Source organism: Protopterus annectens, chromosome 8.part0, assembly GCF_019279795.1.
Source record: "Protopterus annectens isolate FY-2018-M chromosome 8.part0, PAN1.0, whole genome shotgun sequence".
In the NCBI taxonomy this organism is placed as follows: Eukaryota; Metazoa; Chordata; order Ceratodontiformes; family Protopteridae; genus Protopterus; species Protopterus annectens.
Window position 1 is genome coordinate 744,331,523 of NC_056741.1, and position 26,679 is coordinate 744,358,201.

Genomic DNA, 26,679 nt, shown 5'->3' on the forward strand with positions numbered 1-26,679 from the left:
AACAAAAACTGAAATCATCGAGAGTTATAGCATCGACTTCAACGAAAATTGAAATCATCGAGATACATACCATCAAGTTTAAGGTATACATGTAGCTATACTGTCAGAGTTCCATATATGTTTGCTACATAGTGTATATTCGTACATACCTTCTCATTTTCAGTTCGTGATGTTATGCAGTTTGTTTCGACGGTTTGCAACTCGATGATTTTACTTTATGGTTTCAGTTTACGCGTCATGTAGTCTCGATGATGTGAGACTCGACGTAGTGTTAATTCGATGGTTTCAAGTGAAACCAAATATAAATATATATATATATATATATATATATATATATCCCATCCAAATGCATGAGTGCCGGGAACACTCTAGCAATATTCACAAAACCAATCCAGCACTCATACGGCGAAAAAATAACTTGATCTGTGATCTAATGTTGTCAATTTTTATTCATTCCTTAACAAGTGGATTTGGATCCAATCCTCAGTTCTGACTCGGATCCATTTTACAGCTTGTGGATACTGAAAACTTCCAAGCTCCTCCATTACGCATAATGCCGTAGTCCTCCTGCATACCTTAGATTCATTTGCCACCTTTTCGTGCAGATGTAGCTGCTGTTAGCTCTAGAACTTTAGTGTTGCTTGTGAGTAAAGTATTGTATTATGTATGTATATATACCTATATATACATTTAATCTTTCTATATTATATTCCTGCCTTATCCTTTCTACACTTATCTGTGTAATTTAGAACTAGCATTGTTGGTATTCCTGTTCTTTCTTTATACACTTGCAATCAGTAACTCCTTCAGTTACCACTGTTGGTAACTTTTCACTTTCTTTCTTCTTTCCTTTCCTTGTATAACAAAAATAAAAAAAATGAGATTTTACCTTTCTCGTTACTGCAGTTCTTTTCAGAATGGCTTAAAAACCATCAGGATTTAAGAAATGTAAGGCCTGTGACCACAAAATTCCTATATCAGATGCACACGATTATTGTGTGAACTGTTTAGGCCCAGCTCATTTAAAAGAATCCTGTGTCATATGTAAGGCCTTTAACCCATGGGCCTCAGTAGACCGTAAAAATAAACTAATATTGAAAGGTTTGCTTCTGATGATCTTTTCAGAAACTGTATCTGGGATCAAAACCCCAAGAAACCAGAGAAAAAGGAAGCCAGAAGCGTCCTTCAGACCCTTCCGGATCCTCTGCTCCAAGCTCAGATCCTACTGCAGAATCACTTCTTAAGGTATCCAAAAAATGGTTGGATCCCAAGTCTAAGTTATCAGATCCGACAGTTTCTGATACAAAATCTGCATCATTGGATCTGACACACTCACAGCTGAAGATGCTTCTTTGGACCTGATATGCATCTTCTTTGGATCTAGTACCTTCCCATCTTCCATCACCTTTCTTAGAGAGATGCCATCATTCTAGGACCCTTTCAGTTTCCTCATCTTCTCATTCTTTCAGGAATCTGACAGAAGCAGATGTGGACAGAATGATGAAAAGATTTCTCACCACACAAATTCAGAATGGAGAGCTCTCCCGGCTCCTAACCCATTAGGTCCGGAGACCTTTACTAGTACTACTCCACCTATTTTGCTCCTTCTCCGATCCAGCCTTTGGTCTTGGAGGACTTAGATCTGAGATTTCAAGAGAATTCCATGTCACATCTGAAGACTGATGTATCTTCTACTCCGATAACATCTCTGAGTGGACTAACTCCAAGTGTATCAGAGCCAGATGACTCTCAAAGACTCTATAGTGTCTTTGCTGGATCCGAGGTGTTGTAGTTGACTCCGAAGTTGTTGGAGCCATCTGTTCTCCTCAGAGCCTTGGCATTAGACAGCTTGGCTCTGACCTCTGTCTTGAGTGGGCTGCCTTTGGGTCAGATGGAGCTGACGGTACGGAAGCATGTCTTCTTGGTACCATCAGCCTCCTTGTCTCTGGGGCATTCTGCTTTTGGTAGTGGAGAGTTGTCTTTGCTTCTATAGCAAGATGACCCCCCCCTCCCCGGATCCTTCATCCCAAGCCCATCTGTCTTCATGTCTTGAGCCTCAACATTCTACTCCACAGGGGCAGCCAGTCCAAAGTCTCCAGGCTACCCATCAAGGTATACTCATATCTTCTAGCACTTCTCCGGAACACCCCACTGGGGAAGTCCCTAAGAAGAGAAAGTGCAAAAGGAGGCACTTAGGCTCCCTTCAAAAGTTGGTCACAGAAGATACTGATTTTGATTAGGGGAAAGGGTCCCCAAGATCACCACCCAATGACGTTTCCTTTGGAGACATCCTGGAGATACTCAAGCAACGGAGTGGACGGTCTACTGACAACTCTTTCAAAGAGGAATCAGTATTCCTGGAAGCCTTTGGATCTGGCCCATCTACCTCATGAGTGATCCTACCTGTCAATGATCTCATTGATTTGATCTCTTGGTGGGAATGGAAGGAGACAGACTCTGCTGAGCCAATCCCTAAGAGACTAGACAGGATCCTGGCACCACTGAAATAATTTTTGCCAGGTTGAAAATTTAACATTTCACAGATGGCAGCATTTGATGCATCTCTGATGTTTGTTAATGCTAGGAGCATTAATAACAAAGTTTTTTAAATTGGAAAATTTGCTATATTTTCACAAGACTGATGTTATTGCTTGTGAAACATGGTTAAAGAACAATGTCTGGAAACCAATTCTGTCAGTGTATAAATGTTTTTACTGCAACATGCATTCTAAAAAAATTCAGGTGGAGGTGTTATGATAGGGATTAAAGATAGTTATGAGACCTGTAATTATTACATGTTCAATGATAACACCAATACTATAGACTGTGTAACTATTACAATAAAGACAACACTGGAACATATAATAATTGTTGGAGTGTATAGACCACCAAAGTCAAGTGCAGATGACCTAGAGGAATTCATACATTTCTTGCATGAAACACAGGAGGGAAGACTAATATTAGCTGGGGACTTAAATTTACCAGAAACAGACTGGAATAATATTGATTCTACAACATTAGTAAGGAAATTATTGACAATGTATATTCAGGAACAGCAATTGCTTTAAATTGTAAATAAACCTATCAGGGGACAGAACATACTAGACATTGTTTATGTTCCTAAAGAAACTACTGTTACTTCAAGTCAAGTTTTACCACCATCGATGTGCATAAAGGTTAATTTGTTGCTACATAATTCTGCCAAACTGAAATCTAAAAAATGCACAGAAAGGTAATTACAGATAATACGGAAGCAAATCAGTATGTAAAACTAACTGGAGTGAGGTGTTCAGCTGAAAAACTGCAGATGAAATGTGAAAAGCTTTGAAAGAGAAATTGTTTTGATGTTTGAATGCAAAAAAATCAAAAAAATGTTTAACATCAGGATCTAAGGCATACAACATCAGGGGGATATATTTCCTTAAAAATAAGATATCTGATTAAAGTGAGAGACAATACATATAAGAAATGGAAGAGAGGTTGAACTACAACTTTAAAAACTGAAATAAACAAGCTGGACAAACAGATTAAGCATAGTGCGAGACAAGATCAAGTAAAATTTGAAGAAAATTTATATAAAATATTGAGCATAATAGGAAACTTTTTTATAGATACATAAGATGTGGAAGGAGTAAAGACACACAAATTGATAAACTGTGTGCAGATTCTAAAATGTATTCTCAGACACAACATATTATAGATATCTTTACAACATCTAGGGATGTTATGACCACCTTGTCCCTGGATGATATACCCTTACTAATGAGGTTGGCCATGTAGAAAGCCTTCTGTACAACGGAGGCAATGTGGTGGCCAAAAGTCAGTTTGCTATCAACCTTATTCAATATATTCCTATTAGTCTTATTCAAGTATATAGGGCATTTAGAGACAGCTACCTCTGGGAATGTTTGGCGTTGTCAAAAAGTACTACAGAATCATCAGACAACCTATGCAGAAAATTCTATAGGAATGAGAAGTGCACCAACTGGTTCTCTGACAGAGTAGCTGATGCATGGAACTGACTACCAAACTACATTAAAGAAAGTACTAGTTTAGATATTTTTAAGAACAGCCTGGACACTTATTATGGGAACAAGTGTTCTGGTATACTGGCAAGCTAGAAGGGCATTAATGTCCATGCTTAAAATATTTGTATGTATGTATATGTATGTGTGTAGGTAAGGAATTTTGGAGCAAATGAGTATCAGTAGATGCCATGGTCATAGCAGTGGCCACAAAAAATGAACTTGCTGAACAGAGTTTCTCTGTTCATCCCCCTAACAGGGAATCTAGGGAGCTGGACAGATTCGGGGAGCATGTATATCTTCTGTGACTTTTGCATTTAGGTCACTGAATTATTTGGCATTCTTCACCAGACGTCAGAGGGATTTGATTAAAAAACTCTCCAAACCTCTCTCTCTGGGACCATTACTCCTGAGGTGGAGACATCTATTGCCTCACAGTTGGCTTCCCTATAGTCCATTTCAAATTCATCCATGAGGCTCATTTCACATGCAGCTTAAGGTACCTCAAGGGAGGCAGGTTCAGGCATTTCCATTAGGAGACATGCCTGGATGCACCTGTGTGACTTTGCGGAGTCCTTCAAGTCCTCCTTTGTCAATGCTCCCTTTACAGAAGCTCTTTGTTTGGCCTCAAGGTTAAAGACACACTTTCCAGGTTTTAGCAGGATGGTAAGACCCTGTCTGCAGTGGCCATACATTTTTTACCGACTCCTCAAAGAACCTTCTCTAGGAATCAGCAAGATGGTCAAAAATGTGGCTCAGAAAGTTCAAAGGGCATTTTCTATAATCCATGTGGAGATAGCTCTCCCTGAAGCAGAGGGAGGAACTCCAACAGAAGACGCCACTCACATGGCATAGGAAGCCCGCAGAATCAAGGATCTAGGGTCACTTTCTGTGACAGATCTTACCAGTGCTCCTGAAAGGAAGCCCAACTGTGCCCCTCTGGAGGCAGTCAGGGGTCATCTATCCCAGGACCACAGAACCTGGCTAGAGATTACAAAAGATACATGGGTCTAGAGGATTATTTCCAGAGGTTATATAATACCACTCAATGATAAACAAAATTCCTGATGTTTGACCCAGTGAGAGGAAAGAAGTGGCACAAGAAAGAGAAAAGCTGCTAGAAAAAAAGTCATCCGAGAGGTTCCCCCAGACCAGAACGAATCCAGAACCTACTCAAGATTCTTTTTAGTGCCAAAGGAAACAGAGGACTGGAGACCAATTTTGCATCTCAGCATTCTGAATAAATCAATTCAGCACATGAAGTTCCCGATGGTCACAGTTCCATCTATTTTGCCTTTCCTGCACCAGGATGACTGAATATGCTCAATAGATCTTCAGGATGCATACTATCACATAAAAATGAACAGACAATCCACAAGATAGCTCCACTCCTAGATAGAAGCCATTCATTACCAATTCAGAGTTCAGTCTTTGGCCTCAGCACAGCCCCCAGGATGTTCACCAAATGCATGGCAGTAGTAGCAGTCCACTTGATACTGCAGGGATTCTGGGTATTTCCGTATGTGGACGGCTGGCTCATAACCACTCCGACCAGGCATCTACTGATAAAAGCACAAGTTTATGTACTCTAAACATGCTGCCACCTGGGAATTTCCATTGATCACAACAAATCCCAGCTAGAACCATCTCAAGTATTAGAGTTCACAGGAGCTCTATGCAATACAGCATCAGTGACAGCCTCTCTTCCCTTACCAAGGGTACAGACTATTCAATTTCAAGTCAAAAAGATAATTCAGAATTCTTCATTGTCAGCTCGATTGGTTCTCCAAGCTTTACAGTCAATGTCTGCTGCAATATTTTTTTTTTCCATTAGCCAAGATATCCTATGAGAATTCTTCAACAGACCCTAGTGACTCAATGGTCTATTCTACACTAGCCTTTGTCCACCCATATCATAATAACTCAAACATGAAAAAATGATCTCTTGTGGAGGATTCACTCAGATAAGATTTTACAAGGCTGCCCCTTCAACATTCCTCAGCCCAAGGCCATAATGATTATGGATGCATCTCAAATCAAGTGGGTGGTATGTCTTGGGAAAGACAGTCCAAGGCACATGGTTCCCCGAAGAATCCAACATGCATATCAATGTCCTAGAAATGAGAGCAGTTCTCCTAGCACTGCAGGCCTTCCAAGATTCTCTCCCTTCAGGGACTATTGCAATTCAGATGGACAATATGTCAGTGGTCTGGTACATCAATGAACAAGGAGGAACCAGGTCTTATCCATTGTGTTGAGAAGCTCTGAGAGTGTGGCAGTGGGCAATCTCATCCAGTTGATTCCCGATAGCAATGCACATTCCAGGAAAATAAAACATGATATCAGACAGGTTAAGTGGGTCCATTTTATTACCTCATGAGTATTCTGTCAACATGAGAGCTGTGGAAAAGATATTCTGCCAATGAGGCCAACCTTGCGGCGACCTCTTTGCATCTCCCTCAACAAGTGCAGCAGGTTCTTTGCCCTGATTCCCCCCATTGGGGGAATCACCAAGAGATGCTCTCCTCCACAATTGGCCCCATGGTCTCTTCTATGCTTACCCCCCAACCCCTCTAATCCACAAGCTTCTACAGAAAGCATCTTGACTGAAAAGCACAGTCATCCTCATTGCCCCTGATTGGCCTTGTCAGATTCAGTTCTCCTTTCTTCGGCTTCATCTTGTTCTCCCTCCATGAATTCTAGATCCAATTTCTGACCTCCTGTCTCACCCGACAGACATGATTCACCTGGACAGTTTAGGATTAAAGTTGACAACATGGTTTCTACACCTCCATTGATAGCCAGACAACCCAAGCTCTCCTCTCTTGTCATCATATTCTTTTATCTTTCCATAAAGCTTCCACTAGGAAGATTTACAGAAGTAAATGGAAAAGATTTGTTTTTTGGGCACAACAGAAAGACACTGACTCCTTTTCAGCACTAGTAACTCAAGTTCTTGAGTTTTTGGTTACAACTTTAATGTAGGGGCAAGCCCCTCAACTATTAAAGTAAAACTAGCTGCCATTTCTAGTTTTCATACAGGAGGAAATAATTCCACCTTAGCTTCTTCAAAACTTTGTAGGGGCTTTGTGTCACCCCAGCACTGGACTAGTAATCAATGAGCATCAATCCTCATTGGCAACAATGGGGGATGTTTACTGAGAGGATGACAAGTACATACACAGTATTTCAGATGCAGCTCTCTGTATAAAGAGGAATTTCCCTTATGAGCACACACAGACCACTGTCAGTCCAAGCCTGGTTTTTCCTTCTTCGTCCAAATCCCCAATATGACTCCCCATTGGCACAGCTATAGAGTTGAGATCTCAGTTGAGTGACCAAGCCACGACCTACCTACCACCCTCCCTGTCAAACCAATGGTTTGTGTCCCTGTCCAAGTAGCTGAGACACACACACACACACACACACACACACACACACACACACACACACACACACACACACACACACACCTGGGAGAGGCTGGCACAGGTTTACTAGCTATGCCCCCTTTTGCCCAGACTATAAGCTAGTTACCACGGCCACCAGTCAACTCCTTATCAGCTACTTTAAGACCCTTGACAAAGGGTGTCCAATCTTACTGTGTAATATTAACATTAATGCAAATGGTAGTTTGACCAAGAGCAAGGCTGTTAGGAGTGGCCCACACAGTGTCACCAAATAAATATGCAAGTACTCTCAAAACTTAAATATTTCTACACAGATCAGCCACAATGAAAGGTTTAAATATATTTAATAATAAAAGAATAAGAAAATACTCAGTATATATTCACAGTGACATCAGAGTTCAAAATCACAGGAAATATTTAAAACAACACTGAAGGACAGTCTCAAATAAATAAAGAAACATATCTAAATAAAGCTTCACTGTATTCCTGACTGTTTCTAAGAGAGTTACCACACCCTAGAAACTTACTTATAGAGCAAGGCAAATGTTGTGGTGAATGGTTCTTGTCGGGTCCAAGACCAAATACAGAATGCCCTGTCTCTCTAAGAGATTTCTCAAATTAATATCTCAACTATTACTGCTGGGATAGCTTGCAGAATGACATAATTTCTTGTCATCTGACTCTGTCCCATGTGAAACCCCCAATGCTTGAAGCTGGCAGTATTTAGCATCTACCTGTGAAAATGCATAGAGCTCAGATCTTTGACAGATGCTGGAAGTCATAAAATAATTAAATTCCTCCACATTTCAAGACTAGTAATTATTTTGCACTAAAGACAATACAGAAAGCTCCTAGTATAGACATTATGTCTCTCGCTGCCTTGAAACTGAAATATACTATCTTTTACTGAGTAGCCATAAAGTAATTTAATTTCAGTTATTTTTCTGAAGTTAACTTCCTGTATTCCAGTTTCCACTGTTAAAATATATACATTTAAACAGTTACAATAGTGCATGTACATTTCTGTTCTATTCCAGTAGGGCACACTGTTGTTACATTTCAAACAGCACCTTGCAAAAACCTTTTCAGTACACACTTCTGTAACAGCAGTTTGATATACACGACATACAGTTCTAATACATTTGTAAAACAAGCATCTTATATAAATCATGTTGACATTCACAAATGTCATATAATTATTTTTAAAATTCCAGATAGCTGTGCTGGCAGTATCTCCCTTTGTCACAGCCTGTATAAGAGGAACCTTTCTTCTCACACCCCCTTTTAAAGATCCATTTCTACCATAGGAATTGAATGTACTTTTACAAACTTTGACTCAATCTATATTTGAACCATCAGCAAAGTGTGAAGTAAAAGTTTTAACCTGGAAAGCTATCTTTTTAGTAGTCATAACTTCTGCTAGAAAAGTTTCTGAACGTAAAGCCTTATCTTCTAAGCTTACTTATTTAATTTTTCATAAAGACATGGTATCATTACAAACCAACCCATCCTTCCTTCCTAAGAAGGTGTCAGAATCCAACATTAATCAGTTTATTACTCTTCCAGTTTTCTTTCCAAATTTCTCAAACAAAGGGGAATACATGTTACACTTACTGGACATTCACAGACAGTTGAGTTTCTATTTGCATAGAATGGAAACATTTAGAAAATCAGATCAATTACTTGTCTCCTTTTCGAAATCAAAATTGGCCAAGCCAGTTACTAAAGTAACTTTAGCCAAGTGCATTTCCTTTGTCTACAACAAATTGGGTTTATCTTTGTCAAAAGCTTTGTGAGCTCATTCATCCAGGTCCATGGCAACTTCATCAGTATTTTTATCCATATCTTCCATGGATGATATTTGTGCTGCTGCAACTTGGGCTAATCCTCATATCTTTATTGCTCACTACAAGCTGGATCTGGTTTCTAGGGGAAGAGCAGCCTTCGGATCATCAGTCCTCAGGAATATCCTTCCTTAGACCCCACCTGGAATTCAGGCTAGCTGGGGACACTATCCCACTTACTGAGGAATGAATGAAAATTGGCAGCATCAGATAAAGAAGTTATGTACTCACCATAAAAAGAAGTTATGTACTCACCATAACATCTCATCTGTGTTGTCCATTTTCATTCTTCCTCAACTCCCCTCCCTCCAACCACCTACCATTTATTTGTGATTTCTGGAAGAATAAAATATGCTAAGGGAACCAATGTTCCTGTCTTTGAGATCCAGATACTGGTTTCTCATATACCAGCTGCTCCTTGTTTTTTAATTCGCAATAATGTGAGCAAACAAGATCTGAGGTATGGTGGGGGAATAGGGGATTATGGGTAAGGGAGGAGCTTGAGCATTTTCAGTATCCACGAGATGTAAAAAGCAGCCGAGTCAGATCCAAGGATCAGATCTGAACCCACTTGTTGAGGAAGAATGAAAATGGATAACATAGATGGAATGTTATGGTGAGTATTTAACTTCTTTTTTAAATAAACACCAAAAAAATCGCAATGATCCCACTATAGACCCAGGGTTTCGCCAAGAAGGCTTTCACAATGTTGTGGGGAAACCCCACTTAAAACATTTAAATACAGTCATTGCTTCTTTCTATTCCTATTTATTTCCTAGACCTATCTAAAGAATTTGACATGGTCCCACACAAACAACTTATCTCTGTCCTCAATAACCTATCCTTCTCTCAATCAGTCACCAACTGGTTTCAGAGTTACCTGTCTGACCGCCAACAATCCGTTGTATGGCAGAATGACATATCTCCCCAACTCCACAGGGATTCCCCAAGGATCCATCCTTGGACCCCTACTGTTCTCTGTTTACACCAATAATCTAGCCTCTGCCACCAAACATGGCACACTCATACAATACGCAGATGACTCAACCATCATCTGCTCAGCCCAGTCCCTACCCAAACTGCAAAAAGTCACACAGGAAGCCTTTTCCTCTGTTGAAACGTGGTTATCCGATGCCCAATTAATACTCAACCCAAACAAAACTAAACTATTCATCTTCCAACCCACCAAACATACTCAAAACAACTCTCACTTTAACATCACAGCAAAAGACACCACTATATACCCAACTGAACACACCAAATTGCTAGGAGTGGAAATAGACAATAAACTAAAATTTGACATTCACATATCCATGACCATAAAAAAAGTCCACAAAAAACTAGGAGCATTATACAGAAATAAGCAACTTCTCACCAAAGCAGCAAAGATTTCAATAGCAAATTCCCACCTTATCTCCACCCTACTTTATGCCTCTCCAATATATACCAACTTAAGGCAATGCGATCTAAACAAAGTAGGAGACCTGCTAGAACAAAATCACCAAATTTGCCACAGGGGCATCCTACCGTAGTCACCACTGTCTCTCACTTGCTGAACTGGGCTGGCTTGAACTCCCTCACCTCCTTCAGTGGTATTAACTCTCACTCGCCCACAAACTAGTAAACCATCCACTAAATGTCCCATCCCTCCAGAATCTACTCCAACCCTATCGCACCACCAGGCCACTAAGATCCAGCAACAAAAATCACTTGCGAGATCACTAAAGCCAATAACTCTGCTGGTGAAGCACTATTCTCTTGCACCATAGCCAAATTATGGAACTCCCTTCCACCCACAATTACCTCCATACCATCATGCACCCACTTCAAAACTTTACTAAAAGCGCACCTAAAAACATGCTGGCTATGCCCTTGCAACTCCCACTCTAATATCACCCACCCCATCCAACCACTACCTTTCTTTCCACTCCACTAACTACTTTGATTATAGCAAGCTCAGATGCTCATAAGCCTAGTACTTATTATACAGCAGGAACTTCTTATTGCAACATTTGTTAATGTCTGTTATGTACTTCACAGATAAAGATTCTAGTTGTCTACTGATGTACTATGTTCTTCATCTGTAAATATGTTGTAAGTAATTGCTATGTTAAATTGTTAATCGCTATGTAATCCAATGTAACTACTGTCTGTTTATTTTAACTGTGGAGCTTTTCTCCCCGGGCCTCCGCTGAAAATGGACCTACGTCCAGTCGGACACTCCCGGTCAACAAATGTAAATAAATAAATAATTAATTAATAAATAAGTTCAAAAAAGCAGATGCTGCCTTTATTAGAGCCTCTCCCAGAGACAATGGGTTTACCTGGTGGCGAGAAATTATTTTTACGTATTTTACGTAAAAAATAAATGTATTGTTGTTTTGGATCATTCACCTTCAGTTCCCCATAAGTAAATATATTTATATATGTTTAGTAATAACTATAGGAAAAACGTCTGTAGCAACTATGTTTAGCCAGTAGATGGTGCACAAGCAATTTCATACAGCAGTTTATATATTTAAGCCATTCTGGGCTTTAATTGGGTGAAAGAAGCAATGGCTGTATTTAAATGCTTTAAGTGCGGTTTCCCCACGACATTAAGAGAGCCTTCTTGGCATAACCCTGGGTCTGTTGTGAGATCATTATGACTTTTTGACATTTATTAACCAAGTTATTTTTTCACCATCTGAGTGCTGGAACTGGTTTGGTGAAAATATATATACATATACATACATACACAAGTATAGACAATTAGTTAGATATAAATATATATATATATATATATATAAAATGTAGATTTAGATATAAAGAAACACTTCACATAAGTTCCATTGCCCTGTACACCAAATTAACACTGGGAAACTGTGTACTATGCACAATCAGGAAGCAATTTGGCATCAACAGGAAGGGCTGAGATATCCAACTCCACTAAATCCTCTATACTACAGTAGCTACAACATTGCAGTTATAGGAACATGCATAAGTTAACAGGGTGGTATTGTGGGAGCATCACAGATGTCAGTCTGCTATAGACTGAGGTTAAAGGTTATAAAAAACGCTTAAGCACAATGAGGGTTGACATTTTTACAGAAGGGGAGAGGATGCTATGTAGTTGTCCAGTATGGAAACCATTACCTCATATCATGCACTTCTACAGTGTGTTCAAGCTTAAGACACTAAACTTTTAAAGAAATGTACCAAATATACTGAAATGCAAAAAAGAATTAGATCTAAAATGTTGCGTTCAGTAACCCACAAAATTAAAGCATGGTGACTTGGTGAGATCTGCTGAGGAATCTGCATTACCAAACCAGAACTCATGAATTCAAATCACATTTAAATAACTTAAAAAAATGAGTCAAGGCAATATTTTCAAAACAATATGCAATGACACACACTGTAACTCAACCATCCTAATACAACAGCACCCTAAAACAGTTCTGGTTAGGTGTTAAAGGACTGCATAACCCTGTAAAGACAGGTCAGCCAAGCAAGAGCAATGAAGTCCTTTCTCCTAAACTAATGCAGGTTGGGTAATACGTCAACACTGCCATCCCAACAAGAACTAAAGTCCTTTTAGAGGACCTAACTAATCCCACCAGTACTGAATTCTCGCTTTAATTGTCTCTATAGATAAAATATGAAAATTCCTTAAGAAACAAAACCTTTCTTCAGCCACTACAGATGGACTTCCATCCGAATATCTGGAAATCACTGCAAAAATGTTATCTTATCCAGTTGTCAGTGATGGCCCTACCCTTTTGAAAGCAACCCTCGGTGCCCCACTTCATAAAGGTGGGGTCCATCTGCAGCTTTCAGTATCTTCAAGCTAACTGTCCTGCCTTCTTCTGTAACTGCAGGGTAATGTGTAAATGTAAATGTAAACATCCCATATGGTCTAGCAGTTAGGATTCCTGGTTTTCACCCAGGCGGCCTGGGTTCGACTCCCGGTATGGGAATGAAAGCTTTTTCCTCACTAAAAGAATACAGGGTGTAAATAATATATCCTATGCAGACTGCCTCAATGCCCTATCCCTGTATTCTGTCTCCTACAGGCTTTTGAGGGGAGATCTATGCCTGGCATACAGGGCATTGTCAGACCCCACTCTGATGAACCTCCTGCATATCCGCAAAACAACCAGCATCAGAGCACTTGCTCACTAAAGCAATTATAAGTCAGCACTAAAAATTAAAAGCACTACACCCTCACTCCCCATTGGCCCTTGTTTTCAATTATAAAGGAATTCCCAACATTATTCTAGCATGCCCAAAGGTCAGTTGTCAATCTCCTCTCCGGTCCAGCTGGTGAAAATGGGAATCTTGAGGCAATGTTACAACTGCCTCATGTACACAGACAACCCTCTCCTCCTCCCAACAAATTCCAACACATGTGAGAGATGCAACCATATAGCCAAACTGTAGGCTAAGCTCTCTCTCAACTCAGTACTGGCATAACCAGTCAGGAGGAGAAGGAAACCACACTCACTACAATTCCAGTCTCACATAGACCTACCACGACAGCAAACCAAACACATAATCACACAAAAACATATTTGGGAGGCTCTAAATAAAGATCTGCCTAAGCAGCAGAGACCTCCAAAGCAGACACCCAAGCAACCGCTACCACAAAACACGTGCAACACATATCTCACAAAGCCAGTGTGCCGAACAGTCACAGCCCTTAAGGCTAAACAACACACCTGATACACTTGTAATAGGTGAGTCTATCGTCGGGCACACTGACGTCCCGCTCACCAGGCTGAACAAGGAGAAGGTCACGGTGAGCAGCCTGTCTGGCGCTAGGATCAGCCACATAACACAAGCACTCAGGTCACTCCAAGGCAAGTACAAATATGACTCAGTCATTGTCCATGCTGGTGTGAATGATCTGAGACGTACCTCCATGGACTACATGAAAAGAGACATAGAGGAGCTCTCTGAGCATGTAGCCCAGGCTGGTATGACCCTGACCTTGAGTAGCATCTTACCCTCACCAAGAATGATGCCACAATATGAAGACAAGATGATCAATTTCAACAATTGGCTTAAGTATTGGTGTCATTCAAAGGGGATCAATGCCTGTCAGCTTGGGATGATATGCACGACAAGCCACGATGCTTTGCTAGGGATGGCTTGCACCTGTCACCCCTGGGCTTTCGGATATTAGCAAAGGGTCTTGCTACCCCATAGTGCCTTTTTAGGCAAGGCTCAAAGACATACCCACCTCCATAGGTATCACAAGGGATAAGAAACTAAGAGTAATGCTACTCAACGCTAGAAGTCTAAACCTCAAGATGCATGCACTCGAAACTCTCCTTAGCATGGAGAACATCGATATCTGTGCAGTAACAGAAACCTGTTTCAGGACTCCGAGAGCACCCCAGCACTACCAGGTTATACCTCATACCATGCTTTTGGCCCCAAAACTTGGACCGAACCACAAAAGGAGGGGAGTATCGATATTCATCAAAGATACCCACACCTCCAGGTTGGTGGCAAAGCACGAAGCATCAGAGACTATCCATGTGCAACTAACAGTGGGTAAAACTGCCTTCCAGTTTATAGCCTGCTACAGACCACCCTCCCAAACCCAGGAACCCCACTCGGCCTTCCTGAGAACACTGGAAAATATGAAGGTCTCTCCGAACACCATTATATTGGGCGACTTCAACTACCCAAACATAGATTGGGAGCATTACTCTAGCTCCAACACCCTTGCCCAAAGGTTCCTAGAATTCATAAACTCAAATGCTATGGAACAACTTGTTACCACTCCCACAAGAGGGAAAACATACTGGACCTGATCATCACCAACATGGGGACTCTATGCTCCAGACCAGAAGTGTATCCCTCACTGGTAAGATCAGACCATAAACTGATCTCACTGGATATTCACATCCCGACCCCACCCCCTGCCCAGAAAACCACAGTGAGAAACTTCTCTAAAGCAAATTTCACACTCCTCAAAACCGAGGTGGAATCCTTCAAAGCCCCGGCCTGTGGAAAATACCCAGACCAGAATCCTTTATAAATGCATTCTATGAACACCTTCAGGAATGCATGGATCATACAATCCCAAATAAAACCAAGACCCAATACTCCAAAGGCAGACGACCTGTCTGGTGGACCCCAGCCATAAACAAACTATACAATAGAAGGAGGAAGCTACTACATGATAGAGCAAAATCCCAAAAGGGAAGGCATCTCTGATCAGTATTAGCAAAAAACTAAGGGCACTCATAAAATCGTCAAAGGCCAGCTTCGAGAGAAAAATTGCACAGGACACTAAGGATAATCACAAGGTTTTCTTTAGTTATGTTAGGAACCTGGGAGGGAATTCCCAGATATGCTCAGAATTAGTCCAAAATGACAAAAAATACACTGATCCCACAGACATTGCCAACATCCTAGCTGACAGGTTCAGCGCAAACTTCTCCCCCCCCTCCCCACCAAAAGGGCAAATATCTATCCCAGCAGAGTGCTGTCCCCCTGACATCTCAGATGCTCAGGTGGGAGCCGCCCTCTCCAAAGCAAAAAACACACCATCAATGGGACCAGACGGTGTCCCAGGCTGCGTCCTACATGAACTCCAAGAAGAGCTAAACCCAAACATAAAACTACTGTTCAATCTCAGCCTTACTACAGGACATGTACCCAAAGAGTGGCGTACAGCAACAGTGGTCCCTCTCCACAAAGGTGGTGCCTCAACGGACCCTGGATACTATCACCCCATAAGCCTGACTAGCTTGGTCTGCTATGGAAAGGATCATCATGGACCTCATAAATAAAGATATTGGGGACCTACAGACACTGGATCCTACCCAGTTTGGCTTTGTTAAGGGCAGATCCTGCCTCTTAAACCTGGTTGACTTCTTTGAAACAGTCACCAAGGCCATTGACGAAGGGAAGGTGGTCCACACAGCCTATCTGGACCTTGCAAAAGCCTTCGATACAATACCCCACTCGGGCATTATAGATAAGCTCACCAGCTTAAATATAAACCCCTATGTCACTAGATGGGTTGCAAACTGGCTCAAGGACAGAACCCACATGGTTAGAATTGCTGGAGCCATGTCAGACTCCAAACCAGTTACAAGTGGCGTCCGCAAGGCTCAGTCCTGGGACCTCTCTTGTTTGGTATATATTTCTCGGAGGTACAGGCCAACACGGAAGGACTGTGGCTGACCAAGTTCGCAGATGACTGCAAACTGGGCACCATAATCGACTCTCCAGCCGACACAAGCATCCTCCAAAAGGGCCTCATAGAAACAGACAACTGGTGCCAGAGCCATGGCCTCAAGCTAAACGCCAAAAGTGTATAGTCATCCCCTTTGGCAAAACAAAGTGCCCACAAATTACCACATAGGTGGTAATCCATTAAGTACAGAAGAAGTAATTAGGGACCTGGGGACCCAAGTTGATAGCAATCTCTCATTTGACAAACACATGGCCAAAGTGGTTAGAAAAACATTTTATATAGCCCACCTAATCATGAAGGGATTCACATCTAGATTAGGGGAGGTCATCGTGCCTCTTTACTCATCCCCCATCAGGCCCATAATCGAGTACAATGCCCCTTTTGGGATGTACCTTACCAAACACCTGCAGCAACTGGAAAGACCCCAAAAGTACCTCACCAAGAGGATCAAAGGGCTCAAACAGATGCCATATGCTGCCTGGTTAAAGAAACTCCAGCTCTACTCAGTGGCATACCACCTGCTCAGAGGTGACCTGTGCCTGACGTATAAGGCCATGTCCAACCGAATTAAGGGACATGCTGCACCTCAAAAATCCAAATCCTATCGAGCTACGCTCGAGAGACTTGAACCTCAGCACTGAAATAAATAGGACATGCTGGAGGGACAGATTCATAACCCAGAGGCTCCCTTCACTCTGGAATAAAATCCCAGTCCAGGTTAGGCAGAGTCCCTCATTGACTCTCTTCAAGAGGAATCTTGATGAGTGGATGGGAGATCGTAGGTTTATCCCGGGTATCACTTCTGTGTCACTGTTAGACAGAGGCACAGTATACTAACCTCGAAAAAGGGCATAGCAAAATTAATTTAAAATGGGTGGCGAAAGCCAAACACACTCTGGCTAGGCTTATAAATGCCCTAGGGCAGATAGCCTAGTATGAACCTATGAACCTATGAACCTATGAAACCTTGCCTGTGATATAAACAGTACTTGCTGGAGAGATAGGTATGTATCCCAGAGACTACCCAGTCTATGGAACAGGCTCCCCATCCATGTGAAGCAGAGTTCCTCCCTTACCCAATTTAAGTGCAACTTGGACAATTTAATGGGAAACTGGAAATTCATTGCTGGTTTGGCATCTATGTCTCTAATGGACACAAGTAACCTGCAAATGATTCATCTCCCAGACCCATGCTTAAACTTATCAAGGGTATCAGAACTTGTCAGTGATTTGGGATGCATGGCTAGGCTTAAAGACCCTTGTGGTTGTTAGCCTAGTAAACACCTATGAATCTATGAAATGTACAGCTCCCACAGCATCTGTTAATGTATTCTTCCATCCATCAAAATCAGGGGTTTTACTCCAGTCATACTCCAGGCTTAGGATAGAAGCATATCCGTTTGTATTTGCTGAATACTATATCACGAGGAATCTACTGGCGATGTTTTCCATCTCTGAAAATTATGAGTTATTTGTTTTATTCTGCAGGCTATGAGCTATCAGTTTATTCTGCATTTTGATTCTCAGTCTATGTAAATGACAGACTACAAGATGTAAGATTGCATGATTCAGTCTCACTGTATCTTTCTGCTTCCAGCTGTGCACTACAGGGTCTGTATTACAACCCCTTCTCTTTATCAAATTGCTCCAGTACAGACAGTATAGCACATCATTACAGGGGTGTTGCACTCCTGTGGTGCTCACCTTCAGGCCAGTTAGCAAATGCAGGTCTTCTCAGTCTAAGTTGGCAGCACAGGTGGAAATTAACGATCGTATGGCACTTTTTATAAAAGCAGGGACAAGTACATTAAAATTTCTCAACTTAAAAATGTAGTACTTAAATTATCTTCAAAATAAATCATTATAAAAATATCAACAAAAACAGTGATAAAGTAACATAAAAGTATAAACCAGAAATATTTTCCATTCTTAATCCACTGCCTTTTAAATGCACAAACTCTTTAAAAACGTTTATCCTTTTTAAACTGTCACTTTTTAATCAAAATAGGAATTTATTAATATCTTTCCCTGTCCTTTTATACATTACTTATCCATATCTCTGCAATGTTATCTCCCAAATACAGTCTATAAGGTATCTGATCTTTATGCTATCTTATATTTACAGTGCCATAATGAGCATGACACAATTTATCTTTGACCAAATGTTAACAGGTATTCACTCTCTCCCAAACTCTTTACAGGATATAACAAAAACGTGTATCTGGAGCATTTCTCCCCAGGCCTCCACTGAAAATTGGCTCATTCCAAGTTAGACTTCCCCGGTAAACAAATGTTAAATAAATAAAAAAATAAAATATAAGCACATGTAATTTTGAGTGCCCTGGCCAATTTACCCCTAGACAGTATTAGTTCTGCCTTAGGTCTTCCCTGAAAACCAGACTATTGGTCTAGTGGGACATACCTGGTTACAAAGGAACAAATGCAAACAAAATAATGCAAAATATGCCTTCTTTCTTAGGTCTGCCAGCCTTTTACATTATATTAGTGACATCTCACATTGTTTCCTGTAGATAATCTTAACACGTGTTAGTACCCAACTCCAGAAAACCCTCACACAGTTTCTGGAGTGGTTAACAAATGTTTGCCTCTTATTTTTTGTTTTTTGTTTACCAAGAAAGTCTGTCTGCACAATACCACTTTTCTTGGTAAAAGCTTCAATAATATCAATCAGACTTGTAGAAAATATAAGCATCAGGAACATAATGACAAATCATGAACTAAGCATTAGTATATGCATAATATATGACCAAAGATAAACATGTATATTACTAGTTTACATACAAGAAATGAAAGCTAAACATTTCAAGCAGTGATTAGAAATCCAAGCACTATTAGCCAGCTTGTGGCTGTTGCTATCTGAGGTGGGTTGATTAAATGGATTTGTCAAATTGTGGCTTGTTAAAATGTAACAGGATCAGCCATTTAAGTAGCATCCCTATTGATTAGTAGCAGGACTGTCAATAATATACCACAACTCCACATACTATCACAGAACAATGTGCTGCTAGATCTGGCGAAGGCTGTAAAACTCCTCAATGTTACCCTCTACCATGGCTTAATATTCAGTAGTCATATCCACTCTCTTGTATGAGGAATAAATAAAACACTTGGTCTTCTGTGTAGCAAATTGCTTGAAGCATGATAATGCTTGGCTTACTACTATGAGAGAATCAAGGGAACCCGCAGGATTTTTTGCAGGGGGGTGCAAACCCAAGCCCCACCCATGCAGTCCCACCCCCTCTGTTGCCCCCGCCCACTCAGCCCCATCCCCGCCCACACAGCTATTCCAGTGTCCCATTACTTGGCTATTTCTCCCCATTTGTCAGACACTGTTCAAATCTCTCAGTGTGCATACTGTTTTATGCTTTACTTCTACAATTATTACAGATATCTGGATTTAATTTACAGCTTTTATTTCAAATTTTATAGCACAAACACTGACAGACATTGACTAAACCTAAACAAAGCAATAGTCTTACAATGAAAACAGACTTAGCATTAAAACTTCTCTACCTTTGATAGGCTCCTTGCACACATTTTTAGAGCCATGCAAAAGTTCTTTGATTCACCTTCCTGACTGTTAAATTATACTACATAATAATTGAATTATATCCCTTGTATAATACAGCACCACTTGTTAGATAGTGTGTTTTAAATTTATAGTTCTGAGCATTTTTCCTTTAAGCAATGAAACAAAATGAACCAATAATGACAACCTTCCCAATTCAGAACATTTCAACCATAAAGGGCCACTCAAACTTCTGTCATACAATCCACCAATATCAATCAATATGCAGAATCTCTGCAGAAGTAAAAGTCATCTGAATAATTCCACATTAAAGAGATCTGAAACCAATGAAGAGGTTGTTGCTAGAAAAAACTTTATTTCAGTGTTTCATTTACAAATTCAGTGTCTGTTGCCCTTGAAGAATACATTGCCTGTGCTACATTAAAATAAATGGTAAGTTGGTATATTGCAATAGGGAATGAGTGGCAGGCTGAAAAACAGGTTCATAGTTATTAGGTGTCATCCAAAGGAGGACATACTAAGAACTGCAGTACCATACCCCCCTTAAAATACAAATGTACATGCTGTATGAATAGAACCTACAGCCCTTTGCATCAAGATGCAAGTATGCTACCTGCTGTGCTAACACTGCTTTAAAATTCTATACCACAATAATGATACCATTTGCTAAACAAAACAGTTGCACATTTTAAGCAGACTTAGCATGAGCAGCAGTAACCTTTGCTTCCCTTGAAACTCACAATTCCTTGAAAATGCACTTGAAAATAAATTTCACCTTCTAGGGCATTTCTCTCTCTCTGAAACACACACACTCACACACACACACACACACACACACACACACACACACACACACACACACACACACACACACACACACACACACACACACACACACACACACCTCAACTTCTTAGTGCAAGAAATACATAAATAGATTTTTTCAAAGTTACAACAACTGTAAACTCTGTGACCATGGTGTGTGCTTGTTTTTGACAGAAATGTATAAAGAAAGTTACAACAACTGTAAACTGTGTGACCATGATGTGTATGTGTTTTTGGCAGAAAGGTATAAAGGAACTCATGGCTATGTATATAGTTGAATATCTCTGTACTGCAGTACTCCCTACCATGATGCTGCTTTAATAGTGTGTTTGCATTCAGAAACTTTTACAGTTTTTATACTGAATTTTATAGCTACATGAATTAGAAAATAACCAATTTCCTTTTCAGAGCCTAAGCTAAACAGTCCACTCCTTACAAGCACTGCTGGCCTGGAAAACATCTATATATGCATCACAGAGACCTAGTTCAAGACCGATGACAGCACTCCTTTAATGCAGGATTTCAATACCTGCCACAAGTTCAGGCCTATCACCTGAGATGAAAAGGTGATGGTGTCTACATATTCTTAAACAACATTTCATCATCTCCAGACTTGCTAGGTGAGATAATGACGTGGAATTCCTCTGCATCCAACTTAGCATTAACAAACTCCTTACTGTGTCATACCTAACTATAGGTCCCCTCTATGTACCCCATCAGTCCATATCTCCTACCTAATATGGTGTCCCTATGCATTAAACCAACACCATTATTCTAGGAGACTTCAATCACGTTTTCTTCCAAAATTGACATTTTGAGGAATGATTATTAGGGGAGAGCAACATTGAGCCAAAATTGGGGACAATGGAGAGGTTTGGATATTCCTAATTCTACAAAGCGATTTGCACATACCTCTCAACCTTTTAATGCAGGAAATCACAAGGCCAAATATATTGGGGGAAACATACAAACGCTACTAAAATTGCTCTTGTATAAACTTAAGACAGTTGATAGAACGGGTCTTGCATTAGCATGCATTCTTCTGAAGGCTATGACATCTGAAACTCAATGTCTGTCATTTAGTGACTTCATTGTATGAGGAACAAACCAAAAATAAGAAGTAAATATCTATTCATTCTGCAAAATATGGACAACTGAGAGGTATAGTTCAACCGGGGCTGTCTGAGTTTGCTACCCCCCCCCCCCCCACACACACACAAAATCATGGTCGAATGGAGCCTCCCTCCTGCAGCCATTCCAATGTCCCATTCCCTGGTTATTTTGCCCCATTTACCATAAACACTGTAATGTGCATACTGCTTTACTTCTGCGATGATTTAGATTTCATTTGAAAGTTTTATTTTTCATTTTACAGCACAAACCCTAATAGATATCTGTTAAACAAAGCAATGCAGTCTCACAATGAAAATAGACTTAACATTAAAACGTCTCTGCCCTTGAAACTCACATGCATTAAAACAGCATTGAAACCCACATTCAAAGAAAATACATTTTGCCAGTGGCAGATAAATATTAACTCTGGGCTGTCTTCAAAATTGTAGGCCCCTTGAACATGAAACATACACATGCTCTTTGATACACCTTCCTGACTGTATTACATTATATTCCTTGTACAATATAGTATAGTAGTTAGAGGGCATTTTAAGTGCATTGTTTTGAACATTTTTCCAGTAAACAATGAAACAAAATGCATACACCAATGACAAAACTGCCCAATTCAGAACATTTCCATCATAAAAAAGTCTACTCAACCTTCTATAGTCCACCAGTATCAGTAAATATGCACAATCTCTGAAGTAGTAAAATCCACATTAAAGAAATCTGTAACTAATAAAGAGGTTGCTGCTAGCAAACAACTTTATATGTCATTGTTTCATCTACAAATAAAGTGGCTGTTGCCCTTGAAGAATAAATTGCCTTTGTTGCATGCATTAAAAACACGATAAGCTAGTAATACCGCAATAGGGAATGGATAGCAAACTGATAACAGGTTCATAGTTACTAGGTATCTTTGCCAAAAAGGACTGCAGCATCCACCCCCTTTACAACACAGTACAATATCAGCAATGCATCTACCTACTGTGGGAGTAGAACCCACAGCCTTCAGCATCAAAAGCAGGTACACTACCTGTTGTGCTATTAACGATACAAGCAGACTAAGCATAAGCAGCACTAAACGTTTGCTCCCCTGTAGCTGTCAGCTCCTTGTAAAATCTACTCGACACTCAGCTGTATCTCTGAACTTTGCAGCACAAGAAATCTGGAAAAAGACAAAATTTATTGGGGGGGGGGACAAAAGGCCAAAACCCAGGGACACATTTTAAACATTGCTTGTATAATGTTGGAAAGTTGCTAGAATAAAATGCTGCATTACCACCATACATTTCACTGCCACGTCTTGAACCCAGGGGACCCTGTGCAAAACAGTCAGAGCAACATACCACTATGCCAAATCAGCTGTTTTGTGAAAGAGGAAGACTGAAACTTAAATGGCTACCATTTAGTTAATTCAGTTCTCACCATAGCACAGCTGTCAACCTCTTAGCACAAAACACCTGAACAAAGCCAATAATGGGCACAAAACACCTGAACAAAACCAATAATGGGTGAATACAGCCCCCAAACATTCAGTGAATTCAGTTCTCACCACAGCTCTCAATCTCTTAGCAAAAACACCCAGACAAAGCCAGTAATGGGGGAATATAGCCCCCAACCTTATTCAGTGAATTCAGTTCTTACCATAGCTCTCAACCTTAGCACAAAACCTGGATGAAGCCAATAACCGGGGGGAATACAGTCCCAAAGATAGGGATAAATTTCAAATATCCATCTTATACACTTAGAAAATTGCTAGAATAAAAAGCTTGTGTTACCATGCACTTTTTGAAGAATATGAAGTCTGATATTCAAATAAGTGTCATTTTTTTAACATTTGTTAACCAGAAAAGTCTGACTTGGAACAAAAGCTAATATTTAGCAGAGGCCCAGGGAGAAACTCCAAACAGACATGTTTTTGTAAGATGGGAGGAAACAAAAACAGGGAGGGCATACAGATTCCACACAGAAGGTAAGGCACCCCAGCAAAGAATCAAACCAGAGAATATGTAGCTGTCAGGCAACAATGCTACCACTGGCTTTGCAAGTACACAAATACAGAAACCACAGATTTTATGAGGAACAGAACAAGTATGAGGGAAAAACCTGCAACATTACGCACGCACACCTCTCACTCTGAAATCCCCCACACACACACACACACACCTCTCACTCTGAAATCCCACACACCTCTCACTCTGAAATCCCACACACCTCTCACTCTGAAATCCTACACACACACACCTCTCACTCTGAAATCCCACACACACACCTCTCACTCTGAAATTTACCCCCCACACAAACACACACACACACACACACACCTCTCACTCTGAAATCCCCCCCCACACACACACACACAGAAAGGGGTCTACTTCACATCACTGAAATCCTATTTCACTAACTTTCAATTCACTGAGACCAAATCACCTAATTTTCAAAATACTGAAATTTTATTTCACTGAATCTCATTTCACTGAATTGTAAGCCATATACTTGATGTGGGTTTCCATTCACCTTTGACTTGTTTGTGATAAAAAGAATTTCTGTAACTTACAGTGCTGACTGTCAGAATACCAACAGTCCTGTAGAAAGTGGTGTTGTACTGTTTTTAAATGTGGGTATGTCTCTTTGCATTTGTATGGGACATATCTAAAGTAATATGGTGAATGTTTTGTGTGTTCCCAGCAGTATTGGCAGCGCATAGAGTACTGTAAGACAAATAAAAGGTATATGCCCTTTTTCCCCACTGTAGTGTGATCCTGGAGTTAGTATATATAGTTAGGGGGGTGTGGGGGACAGAGGCCCCCACATTGGGGGGTGTGGGGGATGTAGCCCCCCACTTAGTTTGGTTTTATATTGTCTGGTTTCTGTTAAGAGGGTAAGTAGTTTTTAAGTTCTGGAAAGAGGTAGTCATTAGTGTTGTGTGTGTTTGTCTATGGTTTCCCATTTAGTGTGTTGAAATTTAGCATTGTAAGCTTTTGGTGAAATGAGATTCGGTGAAATGAGTTGTCAGTATTTTGAAATTTAGGTGATTTGGTCTAGGTGAAATGAAAGTCGGTGAAATGGGATTTCAGTGATGTGACGTAGACCCAGAGAGAGAAAGAGAGAGAGAGAGGTCTGTGCCTTTTTTGTTGGCTATGCTGTTTATTGAATGGCACAGTTAATGATGTAATGATGCCCATTTAATCAGCTATAAATCGCAAAGAGTAAGCACCACACATTGCAGATTGTCCACATTGCAAAACTTGATGGACAGCAAGCTAGCTGCAACCAGAAATGTAAGGGGTGTTTACCTCACAGAGAAGGAAGGAGGTACAGTTAGTTGAATGTCTATGTATATAATTCGGAGAAACTTTGCAAGATAAATAAATGCTGGGCATGTAAACATAAACTCTCAGACAAATGTAAAGGATGAACAGTTAAGATAACACCGGCAGGTGAGCAATTGAGTAAGTCAGTGTTATATCAGCATGGGTAGTAGCTCCACTGAATAAAAATACATTGCCTGTGCCAATTTGCACTTCAGATGCATACTTTCTTGGGGAAACCATGTCTCGTGGTAGATGATATGATAGCTTCCTCATCCCTGGAAAGCATGATTGCATTGCCATCTTAAAAGGCTATGCTCCAGAGAGTTAATCGGTTAAGGAAACATATAATAACTAATGTGGTAAATGATATAAGTCTAACAAATTTAAATATTGAGGACTATCCATCTAAGTGTAGGTTGTTTCAGATAAAAAGGTATACAGACAATACCAGTGTTACAAGGGTGTTAGTATTTTCAACAAAACAAGGTCTCACTGATTTAAGTATTTCTACCATCTGGCTTAAGGTCAGTACATTTCTTATGAAAGGACACATTTGTAGACAGCTTTACAGTGTTCATGGCTTTGTCACTTACTGCGGTAGTAGAAGGACAATCCCACTAATATACTGTTTAATGTCCATAAAATCCTTAAGAGCATATGACTAGTTGTGCAAAGGATATTCAATAAGCATTTTAAATGTGTTCTGTATTATTTCAAAGTAGAGGCAATTACAAATATTAAATGTTACATTTTAATGGTGCCATTTCCAAAGCATTTATTTCATTTTACACAAAATGTATGGGGAAAGTGCACTAATTAATGCTTTCCAGTCTGCATTGTAACTCAAACAAATTTCACCTTGAAGTAAAAAAAATCAGTAACATTAGCATTTCTGATTTTTGTGATGCGATAGAAACTTTCTACAGTATTCAAGAAACATTCCCTACTGAGAGCCAAGAACTGATACAGTATTTCTAACACTGCTATGCCCTTGGGTAAACTGAGAAAAGTTATGTACAGAAACATGACCACAGCAAGATTTCCACCACTATACCTGGTCACATTTTGGAATGTGTGCACACTAAACCATCGATTTTTACCAAAAACTCAGAAATTGGTAGAAGCTTGGCACAGCAGGCAATAGTATCTCCTTGGATGAAGAGTTTCTGATCTAAAGTCCATTATATCTGTTACAATAAGGGAAATAATAGTGTAATGGAGGTATGATTGTACATGCCTACAAACTGTCCATCTCCTGAAAAAGAAGAAACTGCGGAACCATACCAAGCAATGTCAGCATATATTTGGCAATAAGGGCACCATTTAAAGCAAGGTGTATGAATTCATAGCCTTAGATCAATTTTTAAAATTCTGACCAAAACAGATTTTTCCCAGCC

At 40.2% G+C, this 26,679-nt stretch overlaps 1 protein-coding gene and 1 non-coding gene across 3 annotated transcripts in view; one reads left to right on the forward strand and one right to left on the reverse strand.

The window, feature by feature from the left end:
• THBS3 (thrombospondin 3) overlaps window positions 1–26,679 on the reverse strand; it is a 948,644-nt gene that overhangs the window by 478,998 nt on the left and 442,967 nt on the right. The window lies entirely within an intron of this gene.
• TRNAE-UUC lies at window positions 13,167–13,238 on the forward strand. Its single transcript has one exon. It is a non-coding gene; the product is annotated as a tRNA-Glu (tRNA).